Source organism: Mobula hypostoma, chromosome 9, assembly GCF_963921235.1.
Source record: "Mobula hypostoma chromosome 9, sMobHyp1.1, whole genome shotgun sequence".
In the NCBI taxonomy this organism is placed as follows: domain Eukaryota; kingdom Metazoa; phylum Chordata; class Chondrichthyes; order Myliobatiformes; family Myliobatidae; genus Mobula; species Mobula hypostoma.
The window spans coordinates 75,590,390-75,608,539 of NC_086105.1; the positions used below are offsets into that span (position 1 = coordinate 75,590,390).

Consider the following 18,150-nt stretch of genomic DNA (forward strand, 5'->3'; position numbering starts at 1 on the left):
TTGAGACTAATCCAGGTAAACAATTATTAAGTGCAACAGGGGCAGTTCCAGCACTGCCGCCCTTGTAGGATCACTGAGGATATGTTTTATCCTGTGCCTATAGCGGACGACTTAATAGGTAAAGATGTTTTATATAAAACCATGAGTTCCGCTTTCAACCACACCTAGAATGGCAGAACACGAGGGAATCTGCAGATGCTGGAAATTCAAGCAACACACATAAAAAATGCTGGTGAACGCAGCAGGCCAGGCAGCATCTATAGGAAGAGGTACAGTCAACGTTTCAGGCCGAGACCCTTCGTCCCGAAACGTCAACTGTACCTCTTCCTATAGATGCTGCCTGGCCTGCTGCGTTCACCAGCATTTAGAATGGCAGAACACTGTTCTCCTTTAAGAATTCCGCATCAGTTAAAAACGAATTGGCCGTGGGCAGTGGAATGTCGAGACCTTTGCGAAGGGTCTGCTTTGATTGGTGGATATCTAAACACAGGGCGTGTCTTGTCATTCATGAAACTTGAAACTGTTTGCATGGTGGGTTCACATGGTGGAAATTTCCACTATCTGCTGTTAAATGCTGAGGATATCTCTTCCGAAATAGTAATTCTTCGTTGCCCTCGTCTAGTTACTTGATTCACATTGTAATTTTAAGGTGGGTTTGATTTACTCTAAAATGCTTTTAATTAAAACAGTATTTATTGCTTTATTCTCCAATTGTAGTACAATTCAAATGGTTTCAAACTGAGCAGTAGATTTTAAGCGGGAAAAGGGTTTTGTACTGTTTCTGGATACATTGCTGCTAGATGTTAATTAGTGGTTTAAAATGCAAATGAGTATTTATAAACGATTGCCAAATGTGTGAGTATAGACATTTAAAGCCACGTTGAACTCAATTATGTACGATAGCAAAGTAAGAATTGTAAAGCCAATATTGTATTTGGTTGTACTTGAAAAGAGTGCTTTAATTCACTTTCTATACATCTTATTCCATGTGCATCCGCGCGCTTGAAACACGCCTAGTGTATATAGCTGCTTTCACAGTTTCTGAGGAAAATTTAGGGATCTCCGCCGAAGCACTTTTATTTGTGAGAAAGGTTACCGCACCGTAATCGCCTTTGTTCGAAATACGATGATTATGAGTTTTTTTTTAACCAATTCTCTAGTGGATTCTGCCTAAGTGAGAACTGTTTATTGTGTCATGTAGGGAGAGGCTCTGTAATAGGGAGGTTGTCTTTTTTTTAAAAAAAAGTGTAGCGGTTGTCTTCTGAAGGTGTGGTTATAAATGTTTGATGTTTTAGTATATATGGATGCGATGCTAGGTTGTAGAAGACCGCAGTATTATTTTTGTTCCTCGATGACGGTTTGTCTTTGAAGGTTTGGAAGAACAACTTATCTCTTAGCAGCTGACCTCAGTGCGAGGCAGCGTTCTCCACTGCTTGATACAAGCCTGTACAACACAGGGCGGCGGCGAGCGTCCGTCCCGCGAATAGGCAACTCCTCTCGATGAATGTCCTTTCCTGTAGAAGGCAGAGCGCACAGGGTTGGTACTTTCCCGGAAAAGCAGCACTCGATATTTTCATCCAAGCTTTCAGTCGCTCCTCCTTCACTAAGTCTTTCTATTTGCTAGAGTTCGGCATTCTCCGTCATCCTGGAGTGTAAATGCACAATCCCTCACAGCTGGTTTAGGGTCCATCAGTTGCTCCCTAAACCCCTCCGCCTCGCTTTTCTCCTTTAAGATGTTCCTAGAACCCCACCTCTTTGTCACGTGCTCTAATATTCGATGAAAATCGAAAGGTTGCTGGGAATCTGAAATAAAAACAGTGTTTGAAATACTCAGAATCTGTGGGGGAGGGGGAAGAAACACAATTAACATTTCAGGACCGTGTTTTTGCTTAAAATACAGGTCTCACGCCTGATTCTAACACGAGATTCTGCAGATACTGGAAATCCAGAGCAACTGACACAAATGCCAGAGGGACTCAATAGGCCAGGCAGCATCTATGGAGAGGAATAAACTGTCCACGTTTTGGGCTGAGACCCTTCATCATGAAGGGATCGACCTGAAACATAAACTGTTCAAAGTAAATTTATTATCAAAGTGTCACCATGTACTACAGATATGCAGCCGTTCACAGGAGAACAAAGAAATACAATTGGGTCAATGAAAAACTACACACAAAGACTGATAAGCAACCAATATGCAAAAGACAAACTGCAATTATTTTTTAAAAGTAAATAAATAATTCTGAGTACGTGGCTTATTCCCCTCAATCGATGCTGCCCGACCTGCTGAGTTCCTCCAGCATCTTGTGTGTGTGGTCCTGAAACATTAACTGTTTCTCCCTCTGGAGATGTTGTCACCATCAATCCTGCTAATTTATCAGAGCAACTTCAGTCTGATGATCAGCTTGGGAAGCTCTGTTCTCTGAAATGCCCTGTCATAATGCAAGTTGCTGGTGCTCTCACCCACTTACCCTGAGATTTGTGATCACTGAACCTTGACAACAGAGGAGATCAGAAAGAAGCCAAGGAGGCTGTGGGTGTGGTCTCTGCTCCTCATTCATGTACCACACCCAACATGCCTCCACAACTCACCTGCAGCTGAAGAGATTGGAGAGAGGCTATTGATGTTGTGACCATTTGTTTCTGCTCCTCGTTCAGATACTCCCCCCCCCCCCCCCAATGTACCTCCACAACCCACCTGCTGCCAGGGGAGAGAGAAGCAATTGATGCTGTGAGACTGGATCTCCACCTCTCATTCATATACCACACCCCAACACACATCCGAAACCCAGCTGTAGCCAAAGGGGAAATCGGAGAGAAGCAATTGATGCTGTGAGTGAGGTTTCTATCCCCCGTTCATATACCACCTCCAACACGCATCCGAAACCAGCCTGGTTCCAAAGTGAGCTCGGGTTCATCTGCCCTGGTTGCCCACATCGGAGACAGAAGTGTCCTGCTTGGTTCACCCATATAGACCGTGATGGCATTCTATATTAATCCTATTCACCTGCATCAGGCCATATCCTTCTCCTCCTTTCCTATCAAGCAGCTTTCCCTAATATTAAATCTTTACTCTGTTCAGGTAGTTTATAATTTGAACCAAAACATGAAAAATATAAGGGGAAAACTAATTTCCACTTTTGCTAGGCATCTTTCCCCGATAGTGGAATCTGACCACATGGTGATTAGCGTAACACTTCATAGCGCAAGCTGTGGATTGGGATCCAATTCCCACCACTATCTGTAAAGAGATTATACGTTCTCCCTGTGACCAAGTGCTCCAGTTTCTTCCTACATAGACGTATGAGTTGGTGTTACTAAGTTGAGAGCATGCTATGCTGGTGCTGGAAGCATGGCGACACTTGTAAGCTGTTCCCTGGCAAATCCTTGATGCAAATGATGCATTTCACTATGTTTCAATGTAGTGTGACAAATGAAGCTGATCTTGCACGTCATTGCGTCAGTGGAATAGTGCTGCCTTGTTGCTGCATGCTCTGAGAAAAGTCATATCTAAATCTAATTGCACAGTTGGAGATAAAAGAACCTCTGGTATAATGTATGCAAGACTTGTAATATTTCTGATCTTACCAGGCTAATATTTTCTCCTATCCAAAATGGATCTATAGTGCTGTCGTGTGGAATTCAGTTGCCATTTTCAAAATACTTTGGCATATCTGCAGAATTTTGATGGTGACCCCTTTTCCTCATTCTTACTTGCATGTCACTGTTTGTTAACATAATGAAACCCATCGTTCTCTAGCATTGAATGGCTGCTGTACCTCGATTACACATTGTAGTTGCTTCATTAATCAAGAGGAAGGGGTAACCTGAGTGGCAGTATTCAGTGTTGTAGTTCTTCCCGAAGGATGCTGGATTTGCTATCCCCACAAGTAACTACTCGAACACTTCAATTCAACATGCTCTTTTGCACCAGGGAATGCTGCATTTGATTCCTAATCATCTAGGAGTGGTGAGATTTGCATGGTAAACACCGTGTGGACTTGAAATCAAAGATGGTGTGTTGACCAATCCATTCAACTGCCTCTGGAACTGAAGCCAACTCGGATTCTCTGCTCTTTCAGTGGGAATGCAAAAACAGAACTTCAACTGGGAATAAAAGCTCTGCTTGGGGGGGCATAAGGTAGGCATCCAGGTAACATGACCTACCCACCAGAGTTGGTGTTGCTTTATCATGATGGAAATGCTGTTCGTGTTCGCCTGCTCCAGTGTGTCTGTCCTTCCAGCTGATTCTCAATCTTTTGTAAGGTTCTGTGGTGGTTAGTCCAGGGCTTTTAGGTGTCTGTGGAAGACAACTGCTCTAAAGTTCAAAAGTTTTGTTTGGTTTTGTAGGTCATATTCTTCAGACCTTTTCCCCCTAATCTTGCATGGTGTGTGGAAATGATACCTCTGGTGAGCAGAGGCTAAGTTCTTTGATCTCCACTGCTTTATCCATTTCGACCAGCTATCCTGGAGGCTTCTATGTATGGCAAAGCTGACTTAGTCTAATAACACAAATGCAGGATTAAAATAGGCATGTATGGAATACCATTGAAACGTAAGTATCTCCAATGCACAGCTCCATACCATTACCTGCCATCGTCCCAGATGCTGCTAAATTCTTGCAGTTGCAGCATCAAGTTGGATAAGTCGCCAGGACCGGATGAGATGTACCCCAGGCTACTGTGGGAGGGGAGGAAGGAGATTGCTGAGCCTCTGGCGATGATCTTTGCATCATCATGGGGACGGGAGAGATTCTGGAGGACTAGAGAGTTGCAAATGTTGTTCCTTTATTCAAGAAAGGGAGTAGAGATAGCCCAGGAAATTATAGACCAGTGAGTCTTACCTCAGTGGTTGGTAAGTTGATGGAGAAGATCCTGAGAGGCAGGATTTATGAACATTTGGAGAGGTATAATATGATTAGGAGTAATCAGCATGGTTTTGTCAAGGGCAGGTCGTGCTTTATGAGCCTGATTGAATTTTTTGAGGATGTGACTAAACACATGGATGAAGGAAGAGCAGTAGATGTAGTGTATATGGATTTTAGCAAGGCATATGATAAGGTACCCCATGCAAGGCTTCTTGAGAAAGTAAGGAGGCATGGGATCCAAGGGGACATTGCTTTGTGGATCCAGAACTGGCTTGCCCACAGAAGGCAAAGAGTGGTTGGAGATGGGTCATATCCTGCATGGAGGTCGGTGAACAGTGGGATCTGTTCTGGGACCCTTACTCTTCGTGATTTTTATAAATGACCAGGATGAGAAAGTGGAGGGATGGGTTAGTAAGTTTGCTGATGACAGAAAGGTTGGAGGTGTTGTGGATAGTGTGGAGGGCTGTCAGAAGTTACAGCGGGACATTGATGGGATGCAAAACTGGGCTGAGAAGTGGCAGATGGAGTTCAACCCAGATAAGTGTGAAGTGGTTCATTCTGGTAGGTCAAATATGATGGCAGAATATAGCATTAATGGTAAGACTCTTGGCAGTGTGGAGGATCAGAGGGATCTTGGGATCCGAGACCATAGGACACACAAAGCAGCTGTGCAGGTTGACTCTGTGGTTAAGAAGGCGTACATTGGCCTTCATCAATTGTGGAATTGAATTTAGGAGCTGAGAGGTAATGTTGCAGCTGTATAGGACCCTGGTTAGATCTCACTTGGAGTACTGTGCTCAGTTCTGGTCGCCTCACTACAGGAAGGATGCGGAAGCCATAGAAAGGGTGCAGAGGAGATTTACAAGGATGTTGCCTGGATTGGGGAGCATGCCTTATGTGAATAGGTTGAGTGAACTCGACCTTTTCTCCTTGGAGCGACAGAGAATGAGAGGTATATAAGATGATGAGAGGCATTGATCGTGTGGATAGTCAGAGGCTTTTTCCCAGGGCTGGAATGGTTGCCACAAGAGGACACAGGCTTAAGGTGCTGGGGAGTAGGTACAGAGGAGATATCAGGGGTAAGTTTTTTACTCAGAGTGGTGAGTGCGTGGACTGGGCTGCCGGCAATGGTGGTGGAGGTGGATATGATAAGTTCTTTTTAACAGACTTTTAGATAGGCACATGGAGCTTAGTAAAGTAGAGCGGGGGTCCCCAACCTTTTTTGCACTGCAGACCGGTTTAATATTGACAATATTCTTGTGGAGCAGCCAATGGGGTGGGGGAGCACATGTTTAATTTCAACAGTGCCTGACGGAATGAGGAAAGGTGCAGCTGAATCATATCGTTTCATATCACCAAATCATATTGTTTCCTCACGGCCCGGTAGCACATGCTACCTGGTGGTTGGGGACCACTGAAATAGAGGGCTATAGGTAAGCCTAGTAATTTCTAAGGTAGGAACCTGTTCGGCACAACTTGTGGGCGGAAGGGCCTGTATTGTGCTGTAGGTTTTCTATGTTTCTATGCCTTTGTTACCTACCGATTGAATTACTTGCTTTCTCCAATATCTGCATCTTTTACTCTCTTCAGCTTACTGTCAAATTTGCTGGTTCTTCAATCCCAAGTCCTGCTGTACTAAAACTTGGACTGTGTTAACATCCATTTTTTTACAATTCAAGTACCATTGAGCTTTTCACATTCTTTATGAAGAAACTAGTAAACATCCCACAGCTAAAACCTTTGCCCCACAGTCTGGTTTCATAATGTCACTTGTGAAGGTCCCATTCACTGGAAAACTTTCTTCAATTTATTTTAGATAAACCTATTATATGACCAAAGTGCATGTTCACCTAGGTATATGACATTTACTAATTGCTGATAAACTCCTATTAATGAAAATTGCAATTGTTTTATGTTCATAGGTTCAGTGTAAATTTATTATTAAAGTTCATGCATATCACCATACACCACCCTAAGATTAATTTTCTTGCAGGCACTTACAATAGAAGACTGAAATACAACAGAGTTGATGATAATCGACACAAGATTGACAAACAACCAATGTGCAGAAGAAGGGAAACTGTGCAAAGTCAAAGAAAACTACAAATAAATAAAATCAGAACAGAAATTGTAGTATCTTTAGGTGATTATCTTTTAATTGCTGCAGAGAATCTCTGATTTCTTGTTAAGACATTAACATTTGATTGAACCATTTAAATGTTACATATATCATCCCCATACCCCACACACACCACGCACACAAAAATCAGAGGGCAGGGTACCCTGATGGCGATTGTATCAGCTTTGTCTAGCTGGCCTAGTATTGGCACAAGATATCAAGGCTATACAACAAGGGCCAAAGCATCCGTGACAATCAAGATGCCTTCCTCAGCTGATCCCATTTGCCTGCATTGGGCCCATATTCCTCTAAGCTTGCCCTATTCGTGTGTTTGTACAAATGTATTTTAAACACTATAATAGTACATGTCTATACAGCTTCCTCTGCTAGCTCAGACTTTTCCACACGTGATCAAAATTTTCATTTTTCACATTATGCAATGTATTTCTATTTTTCATTAACTTCTGTTCATTACACAAGCAAAGTCACTTCTCAGAACTTGCTGTGACACGCAGGTATCCACACATAGCTTGGGAATCTTCCCAGGCCTTGAGGAATTTTCCATTTGTAACATCATGTCTGTGCTCAAAAAAAATTTCAGATTTTGGATTTTCAGATGAGGGATAGTCAACCTATAGTTTAGTTAGTCTGGCCCAAAATTGTGAGCTGAAATGCTTGTTCCTGGGCTGTACTGTTCTATGCTCTAATTAATATATGAACAAATTTTATTAATGTTATTCAGCAGGTCAGACAGCATTCTAAAAGAGGTAGCTGAATAGATTGTAGAGGCATTCATAATGATTTTGCAAGTATCACTAGATTCTGTAATGGTTCCAGTAGACTGGAAAATTGCAAATGTCACTCTACTCATCAAGAAGGGAGAGGGGCAGGAGAAAGGAAACTATGGACCAGTTAATCTGAACGCAGTGGTTGGGAAGATGTTGGAGTCTATTATTAAGGATGAGGTGTCGGGGTACTTGGAGATTAATGATAAAATGGGCCATAGTCAGCATGGTTTCCTCAAGGGAAAATCTTGCTTGATAGACCTGTTGGAATTCTTTGAAGCAATAACAAGCAAGATGGACAAAGGAGAATCAGTTGATGTTTTGTACTTTGATTTTCAGAAGGACTTTGACAAGATGCCACACATGAGGCTGCTTAACAAGCTATGAGCCCATGGTATTACAGGAAAGATTCTGGCATGGATAAAGCAGTGGTTGATTGGCAGGAGGCAAAGAGTGGAAATAAAGGGGGCCTTTTCTAATTGGCTGCCAGTAACAAATGGTCTGTGTTGGGAAAGCTTTGTTTTTTATGTTGTATATGAATGATTTAGATGATGGAATTGTTGGCTTTCTTGCAAAGTTTGTAGATGATATGAAGATAGATGGAAGGGCAGGTAGTTTTGATGAAGTACAGAGGCTACAGAAGGACCTGGACAGATTAGGAAAATGGGCAAAGAAATGGAATACATTGTCAGAAAGTGTATTGTCATGGTAGAAGAAAGTAAAGGGTTTGACTATTTTCTAAATGGAGAGAAAATAAAAAAAAATACAAACTTAGGTGTCCTTGTGCAGGATTCCCTAAAGATTAATTTGCAGGTTGAGTCTATGGTGTGGGAGGCAAATGCAATGTTGACATTCCTTTCAAGAGGACTAGATATAAAAGCAAAGATGTAATGTTGAGACTTTATAAAGCATGGTGAGGATTCACCTGGAGTATTGTGAGCAGCTCTGGGCCCCTTGGAAAAGATGTGCTGAAACTGGAGAGGGTTCAAAGGAGGTTCATGAGGCAGAGGTTGATAGATTCATGTTGGTCAGAGCATGAAGGAATATGGGGAGAGGCAGGAGATTCTGGCTGAAAGGGAAATTAGATCAGCCATGATGAAATTTTGGAGGAGACTCGAAAGGCCATTTGGTCCAATTCTGCTCCTATTTCTTATGGTGTTATCTATGAAAAGGAGTAAAGGGTAGATGTTTTGGGCCCATCATGGTCCCTGAAGAAGGGCCTCGGCCCTAAACATTGATGGTTTATTCCTTTCCATTGATATTTCCTGACCTGAGTTCCTCCAGCATTTTGTGTGTGTTACTCTGCATTTCCAGCATCTGCAGAGCCTCTTGTGTTTATTGACTAATGTTATTCTTTCAAACTTTATCTACATATGCTAGAGTGCAGCTTCTAAGCAGGAAAATAAATAATCATTTTCAAACTTCAGTAAAGATTTCAGTAAGTCAACACTTTTTAGTTTTAATCGAATCACAAATGAGAAAATCTGCAGATGCTGGAAATCCGAGCAACACATACAAGATGCTGGAGGAACTCAGCAGGCCCTGCAGCATCTATGGGGGGGGCGGGGGGGGGGAAGGTACACCCAATGTTTTGGGGCAAGACCCTTCCTTAGTTTAAAAGTATGATCAAGTTTTAAGCAGAATTGTCATCTCAGCTGTTGCTATTTTGCACAACATTATAATTCACAAATGTTGATTACAAGTGCAGTATAGGGTTTGAATTAAGGAAGAGGCCCTTCTAATGGAATTATTACTGAAAACCGTATTTGAGTGCCTAGTGTTGACAGAAAAAATATCTATTTTGTTTGTTTTTTCTATCCAATAGTTATACAAATAATGTTGTATAGAAAGCAATTTCTTGCTTTAGTCTTCAGTACAAATAGTAAAATAAAATTTTTAAATTGCTTTCCTGTTTGAGAGATGAATTTCCTTCTGTGGCTTGATGCTCTGCAGATGCTGAAGTACTATTAAATAGAAGAAGATTTATTATTGTAATATAAGAATCAGACATTCAGTTTCCTGTTAATAACATATATTCTGCTTTATCTATGCTATTCTTTGTGGGATACATATTTTCCATGACTGAGAATGATTTTCAATGCAAAGCTTTGCTGAGCCACATTCTTGCATCACAGTTGCTAAGGTGTTCCCATAGTGCAGATGTACAGTATAGGCTTCCAGGATTTAGTCCCTTTGACAATAGCATATTTCTAAGTAAAGGCTGGTCGGGAAGTAAATTGGAGGGGAATTTTCAGGTAGTAGTGTTCTCCCTTGCCTGTCCTTGAATAAGATAAGATTAGCTTTATTTGTCATATGCACATCAAAACATACAGTGAAAAGCTTTGTTCATGTCAGCTGGGGGCAGTCCACAAGTGTCACTATGCTTCCAGTGCCAATGTAGCATGCCCACTACTTAATTTTTGGAATGTGGGAGGAAACCAGTGCAGTCAAAAGAAACCCATGCTGTCACAGGGAAAACGTACAGCTTCTTTGAACCTTGAGGCACATGAATTGGGAAAACCAGCCAGTACTGGACCTCAAGGGAATTTGTAGAATGTCTAAGGGATGACTTTTTAGAACAGCTTGTTGTTGAGTCCACTAGGGTATCAGCTGTGCTGGATTTGGTGTATTGCAATGATCTGGAGGTGATAAGAGAGCTTAAAGTTAAGGAACCCTTGGGGAACAGTGATCACAATATGATTGGGTTTACTTTGAAATTTGAGAAAGAGAAACTAAATTCTAATGTGTCGGTATTTCAGTGGAATAAAGGAAATTACAATGACTTGAGAGAACTGGTCAAAGTTGACTGGAAAGGGACTCTAGCAGGAAAGACAACAGAGCAGCAATGCTGGAGTTTCTGTGAAAAATGAGGGATATACAAGACAGATATATTCCAAATAAGAAGAAATTTTCAAATGGAAGAAGGACAACTGAAATCAGAGCCAAAGTAAAAACAAAAGAGAGGAAGCCAAAGCTAGTGGGAAGATAAAGGATTGGGAAGCTTTTTAAAAGAACTTCCAGATGGAAACTAAGAAGGTCATTATTAAGGAAAAGAAGAATTGTGAAAGGAAGCTGGCGACTAATGTCAGAGGCCACTAAAAGCTTTTTTAAAAAAGTGTATATAAAGGGTAAAAGAGTCGAGGGCAGATATAGGACCAATAGTAAACAACACTGGAGATACTGTAATGAGAGATGCAGAGAGGGCAGAGGAACTGAATGCGTATTTTGCATCAGTCTTCACTGGAAGACATCTGTTTCAGACATTCAAGAGTATCAGGGAAGTGAAGTATGTGCAGTGAAAATTACGACAGAGAAGGTGCTCAGGAAGCTTAATGGTCTGAGGGTGGATAAATCTCCTGATCCTGATGGAATGCACCCTCGGGTTCTGAAGGAAGTAGCTGGAGAGATTGCGGAGGTCTTTCAAGAATCGATCTATTCTGGCATTGTACCAGATGACTGGAAAATTGCAGATGTTACTCCGCTATTTAAGAAGGGCGGGAGGCAGCAGAAAGGAAACTGTTAGCCTGACATCAGTGGCTAGGAAGTTGTTGGAATGGATAGTTAGGGATGAGATTGTGAAGTACCTGGAGACACATGACAAGATAAGCCAAAGCCAGCATGGTGTCCTGAAAAGAAAATCCTGTCTGACAAACCTACTACAATTTTTTGAGGAAATTACAGGCAAGGTAGACAAAGGGGATGTAGTAAATGTGGTGTACTTGGATTTTCAGAAGGCCTTTGACAAGGTGTCGCACATGAGGCTGCTTAGCAAGATAAGAGCCCATTGAATTACAGGTAAGTTACTAGCAGGTCTCAGTCAACGTTCCCCTGCTAGCATGGGTGGAGCATTGGCTGATCGGCAGAAAACAGTGGGAATAAAGGGATCCTATTCTGGTTGGCTGCTGGCTGCCGGTTACCAGTCGGTGTTGGGACTGCTGCTTTTTAACTATGTATGTCAATGATTTGGACAATGGGATTTATGGAGTTGTGGCTAAATTTGCAGATGAATCAAAGATAGGTGGAGGAATGGGTAATGTTGAGGAAACAGAGAGCCTGCAGAGAGACTTAGATAGTTTAGGGGAATGGGCAAAGAAGTGGCAAATGAAAAACATCGTTGAAAAGTATATGGTCATGCATTTAAGTTAGAGATAGATAGGTCCTTGATTAGCCAGGGCAGTAAAGGGTATGGAAAGAAGGCAGGGGAGTGGGGATGACTGGAAGAATTGGATCAGCCCATGACTGAATGGCAGAGCAGCAGACTCAATGGGCTGAATGGCCTACTTCTCTTATATCTTATGATAACGCAGATGGTACATTCTACAGCCACAGAATGCCACTGGTGAGTGTGGTTTCAAGCTGAAGTCTTTATCCATGGAAAACTCTACAATGACACTCATGGCGGTGGGAATCAGCTCCCTGGAGTAGATGACGCAATGTAAAATTCAACAGAACAATTAAATAAGAGGATGAAACTTTGCTGCATAAACTAGTAGTTTTTTTACTGGCAGAATATTTGGAAACTGTGAAAAGGTGATTGGAATACATGGAATTTGTGACCCATTTGTAAAATGAAGGTTTTACAAGCAGGAGGAGATGGAAATTGAACACAAAGTTGGATGATGGTTTGTTTCCTTAACTATCTGTTCAAGTAAATAATAAATAATCTGTCTGAAGTAGTAGCTAGCCTGTATCAAAAATCTAAATCAAATTCATATATAAATTGCAATTGAGTTTAAAGGTGACTGTAACATTTTTAATTGTGTTATCAAAATAGTGTCTAGAAAAATTATGGAAGCTTTTGTAAGTAAATAATGAGTAGTAGTAACAGTAACATCAACTGAAGAGATGCACCGTAGAAAATGTACGTACCTAAGTTATACGGACACTGGTGTAGAAAGGAGGCGTGAGTATATGTGGACCATGAAGTGGATGAAGATTGGGGACTACAGTCAGGAATAGATGACTACAGCTCACTGATTGGGTTAACTATTAAACACAAAGTTCTGCAGTTGCTAGAAATCCAGAGCAACATTAAATGCTGGAGAACATAGTAGTCTGTTTACAGTGCATGAGACACCAGACTGTGCAAATACAAAAAGAAGCAGATGAAAAAGGAAACCCTAATAATAAATAAGCATTAAGTATTGAGAACTTGAAAGTGATTCCACAGTTTGGTGTTGTGGTGAGTGAAGTTGAATGAAATTATCCCCTCTGGTTTAAGACATGATTGTTGAGGGATAATAACTGTTTGAATCTGTTGTGAGGGTCCTGAGGCTCCTGCAGTCCTTCCTGATGGTAGCAGTGAGAAGAGAGCATGGCCTGGGTGGTGGAGGTACTTGATGAATGCTGCTTTCCTGCAATAGTGCACCGTGTAGATCAGGCAGGAGTTGCTATATTTCATCGTCAACATCTCAAAGCACTTCATCAGAGTGGCAGGTTACCATGTTCTTCTGGTGCACCGGTATAATTGATGCTTCCTTGAAGCAGGTGGGTACCTCAGACTGCCAAAGTGAGAGGTTAAGATATCGATGAAGACTCCAGTTGATCACCATAGATCTTTAGTACTTGGCCAGATATCCTGTCTGGCCAGATGCTTGTCATAGATTCGCCCTCCAGAAGGAAGGATGCTCTCACGTCGGCCTCAAAGGCTGAAATCGTAAGGTTATCGATCGGGTGCTGTGGGAGTTTGGGAAGGTGCCTCCATGTTTTGATAGTCAAAGTGAGCACAGAAAACACTGAGTTCAACTGGGAGTGAAGCCTTATTGTTACCTACGTCACTTGGTTTCACTTTGTGGGAAGAGATAGTATTCAAGCCCTGCCACAGCTGTTAAGCATCCTTCAGTGATTCATGTTTGGTCTGGAATTGCCACATCACATGTGAGATAGCTTTCTGGAGATCGTACCTGGACCCCTTGTATCTTATTTGGTTGCCAGACCTGAGTTCCACTGATTAGGCCCAAAGCAAATTGTGAATGTCATGGTTCATCCAGTGTTTCTAGTTGGGGAAGACTCAGAATGATTTTGTAGGGATACACACCTCTAGGACTTTCTAGCCATTCCTACTCGTAGTGTAACAGTAGTTGAGTGTGCAGCAGGTGATGTGTTGATGATGATTGAGCAGAGATTTTTTTTTCAAACAAGTCTGATTGAATTCTTCACCAATGATTTGAAAGACATCAGGGTAGGCTGTTTCTTGTCTGCTAATAACAACATTCAATATGTTGAGCGCTTTTTTTTTATAATGCCTGCTTTTGGTGGTATGTACTTGGGAAGTGGCTCATTTTGCAAGATTGCAGCATGAACTTTGTACAATACAGTACAGGCCTTTCAACCAACAATGTTGTGATGATCTGCTCTAAATTCACTCTAACCCTTTGCTCCTACATTACCTCCATTTTTCTATCATCCATGAGTTTCTTAAATGAACCAATTGTATCTGACTCTACCATATTTTCTTCCAATCGCCTTCAGATAATACCCCTCTCAACCATTTCCATTCTGGGAACATATCTCTGTCTATGCAGTTTATCTGTGCTGCTTATCTTGTACACCTCTATGAAGTCACCTCTCATCCTCCTTCGATCCAATGAAAAAAAGATCCAGACATCCCACTTCCGGGAGTTTCCCGTATATTAATAGTGGCTCCCTGATGCCTGCAAATTATATACAATATCACGGAAATCAATTTTTTTTGAGAGTGAGCGAGAGAGCGTGATAGCGACCACGAGAGAGAGAGAAAGCAAGAGCGCGCGAGCGACCACGAGAAAGAGAGCGCGAGAGCATGCCATGGCAGAGTGCTCCAGGAAAAAGAAAGTATAAAACGTACATCACCCCAGACTACAGTAAAGTGTACCCCTGCCTAATAGGGGTCAAAATAATGACAGTGTTGCTCGCTGCACTGTTTGCAACAGTGACTTTTCTATTGCCCATGGTGGGTTAAGACTGTAAAAGACACGTTGAGGTGAGTTTAACAGGTGTCATTTGTTCATTAGCATAGCTAACGTTATTTAAACTAGCTGGCTAGCTGCTAAGGAGCTACTCTATTGCAGACATCCCACCTCTCCCGGAAGTTCCGGGAGTCTCCCGCAAATTGATGGTGCTACTTCCCTGAAAAGAGTTTTTGCAGGGTGGGATGTCTGGAGGTCTCTCATGCTCAACCTAAGGTATGCTCTTGTCCTTCAATGAATGAGTTGACAGTAGCAGTATCTTGGAGCTCAGACTCCAAACATGCACAAATTACAAACTTCATCAACAACTCGACCTAGTGAGGTTGTCTGGCCTTGGTTCCAGAGTGAAGTCACTGAGTTGAACAGTTTACCAGTATATCACTCCAACAAGTGAGGGGAAAAAAACTGTTGGGATAATGACACCCAGAAAATGCTGGATGAACTCAGCAGATAGTGTTGAAATTGTGGGGGCCCTGGCAGAAATATTTAAAATGTTGCTGTCTACGGGTGAAGTGCCGGAGGATTGGAGAGTGGCTCATGTCCGTTGTTTAAAAAAGGATCGAAAAGTAATCCGGGAAATTATATGCCGGTGCGTTTAACGTCAGTAGTAGGTAAGTTATTGGAGGGAGTACTAAGAGACAGAATCTACAAGCATTTGGATAGTCAGGGGCTTATTAGGGAGAGTCAACATGGCTTTGTGTGTGGTAGGTCATGTTTGACCAATCTGTTGGAGTTTTTCGAGGAGGTTACCAGGAAAGTGGATGAAGGGAAGGCAGTGGATATTGTCTACATGGACTTCAGTAAGGCCTTTGACAAGGTCCCGCATGGGAGGTTAGTTAGGAAAATTCAGTCGCTAGGTATACATGGAGAGGTGGTAAATTGGATTAGACATTGGCTCGATGGAAGAAGCCAGAGAGTGGTGGTGGAGAATTGCTTCTCTGAGTGGAGGCCTGCCACAGGGATCAGTGCTGGGTCCATTGTTATTTGTCATCTATATCAATGATCTGGATGATAATGTGGTAAATTGGATCAGCAAGTTTGCTGATGATACAAAGATTGGAGGTGTAGTAGACAGTGAGGAAGGTTTTCAGAGCCTGCAGAGGGACTTGGACCAGCTGGAAAAATGACAGATGGAGTTTAATACTGACAAGTGTGAGGTATTGCACGTTGGAAGGACAAACCAACGTAGAACATACAGAGTTAATGGTAAGGCACTGAGGAGTGCAGTGGAACAGAGGGATCTGGGAATACAGATACAAAATTCCCTAAAAGTGTCGTCACAGGTAGATAGGGTCATAAAGAGAGCTTTTGGTACATTGGCCTTTATTAATCAAAGTATTGAGTATAAGAGCTGGAATGTTATGATGAGGTTGTATAAGGCATTGGTGAGGCCGAATCTGGAGTATTGTGTTCAGTTTTGGTCACCAAATTACAGGAAGGATATAAATAAGGTTGAAAGAGTGCAGAGAAGGTTTACAAGGATGTTGCCGGGACTTGAGAAACTCAGTTACAGAGAAAGGTTGAATAGGTTAGGACTTTATTCCCTGGAGCGTAGAAGAATGAGGGGAGATTTGATAGAGGTATATAAAATTATGATGGGTATAGATAGAGTGAATGCAAGCAGGCTTTTTCCACTGAGGCAAGGGGAGAAAAAAACCAGAGGACATGGGTTAAGGGTGAGGGGGGAAAAGTTTAAAGGGAACATTAGGGGGGGCTTCTTCACACAGAGAGTGGTGGGAGTATGGAATGAGCTGCCAGATGAGGTGGTAAATGCGGGTTCTTTTTTAACATTTAAGAATAAATTGGACAGATACATGGATGGGAGGTGTATGGAGGGATATGGTCTGTGTGCAGGTCAGTGGGACTAGGCAGAAAATGGTTCGGCACAGCCAAGAAGGGCCGAAGGGCCAAAGGGCCTGTTTCTGTGCTGTAGTTTCTATGGTTCTATTAGGCAACATTTACAGAGGGGAATAAGCACTTTGCCTGAACTGCTGACTATATATTCCTCTCCATAGATACTGTTTGACCTGCTGAGTTCCACGAGCATTTTGTGTGTGTTGAAAGGTTTTGGGCCAAAGTTTCAATTGTTTATTTCCCTGTGTACCCTCTGCCTGACCTGCTGAGCTCCCTGGTGGGGGGGCGGTTTGTGTGTGTCTCTGCATTTCCAGCATCTGCCGAACCTCTTGTCTTCAGGACAATGCCATAGCTTTGTTTAAACTAGTCTTCATGAAGATGTGCTTTATTATGGACTCATTGGTTAGTAACATGATTTGCAGATTAGCATGGAGCAAACATTAGACGGAGATTAATATAAGGAGGGTGTCCTCTAATACCAGGCCATTTAGAGTGGTTACGAAGGCTTTCTTAGTTTTTCTTGGTGTTGTTGTTCAATGAAGATCATGCCACAATAGCTCTAGATTAACACAATGAACACCTCTGATTCTGAGACCATCACACTTTGGCCATGCGGAGCAGACAGTGACTTTGACAATGACTTTCTCTGTGACTGAGAACCTCTTTTAAAAGTTACCGCAGTCAGAATTCTCCTTCCTAGAAGATGATCAGAGTTGTGGTATCTCTGGGGTCCTTTATTACATCTGCCTGTCCCCAGATGTGGAGAATAAGATTTTAATTGAAGCTCTTGCCTCTGTTTTACGATGTTATTAGGGATACCTACCATTTTGTTTCTAATGCCCTGTGATTGTTTTGGGACTTGGCTTTCTCAACTTTGTGTCGGCTTATGACTAATGATGTGCCACAGGGATTGGAGTTGGACCTGTTTTTGTTAACAATTTGCTGAGAATGTAGGTTGCATGATTAATATGTTTGCAGACAATGCCAAAATCATTGGTGTGGGAGGTGGTGAAAAAGGCCAAGGTTCAGATCAACTTGGAATGTGGACAAAGGAATAGTGGATGGAATTCAATACCAGCAAGCAGGAAGTGATGCCTTTTGGGAAATTAAAGCAGAACAGGGTGTATGCAGTACATGACGAGGCTCTGGGGGCAGTTGTAGAACATGGAGGCCAATGAGTACCAGTACGTAGTTCTCTATATAGCTAATCAGGATGGTGAAAACATATGGAATACTTGCTTCATGGGATGGGCACCAAGTTGGCACGTGTCACATCCTCAATCAGGTCCACTGCCCAAGGATAAAAGACAGTAGTGGGTTGCTTCAGAGAAAAAGGGCTTTGACCAGCAATAATTTGACGTTTGGGACCCTCAACACAGCTCCCAGGGCTGTGTCCTAAGCCCCCTCCTTTACTTTCTGTATACCCGTGACTGTGTCGACAGCTCCAATCTGCTAATTAAATTTGCTGATGATATTACAGTGATTGGCCTAATCTCAAATAATAACAAGGCAGCCTACAGAGAAGAAGTCATCACCCTGACACAGTGGTGTCAAGAAAACAGCTTTTTCCTCAATGTC

At 42.2% G+C, this 18,150-nt stretch overlaps 1 protein-coding gene across 1 annotated transcript in view; it reads left to right on the forward strand.

The window, feature by feature from the left end:
- The first annotated feature begins 507 nt into the window (after positions 1-507).
- Positions 508-18,150, forward strand: part of slc38a4 (solute carrier family 38 member 4) — a 125,100-nt gene continuing 107,457 nt past the window's right edge. The window contains exon 1 of the mRNA XM_063058499.1: positions 508-649. The gene's annotated coding sequence lies outside the window, so the exon portion shown is untranslated. The remainder of the gene's footprint in view (positions 650-18,150) is intronic.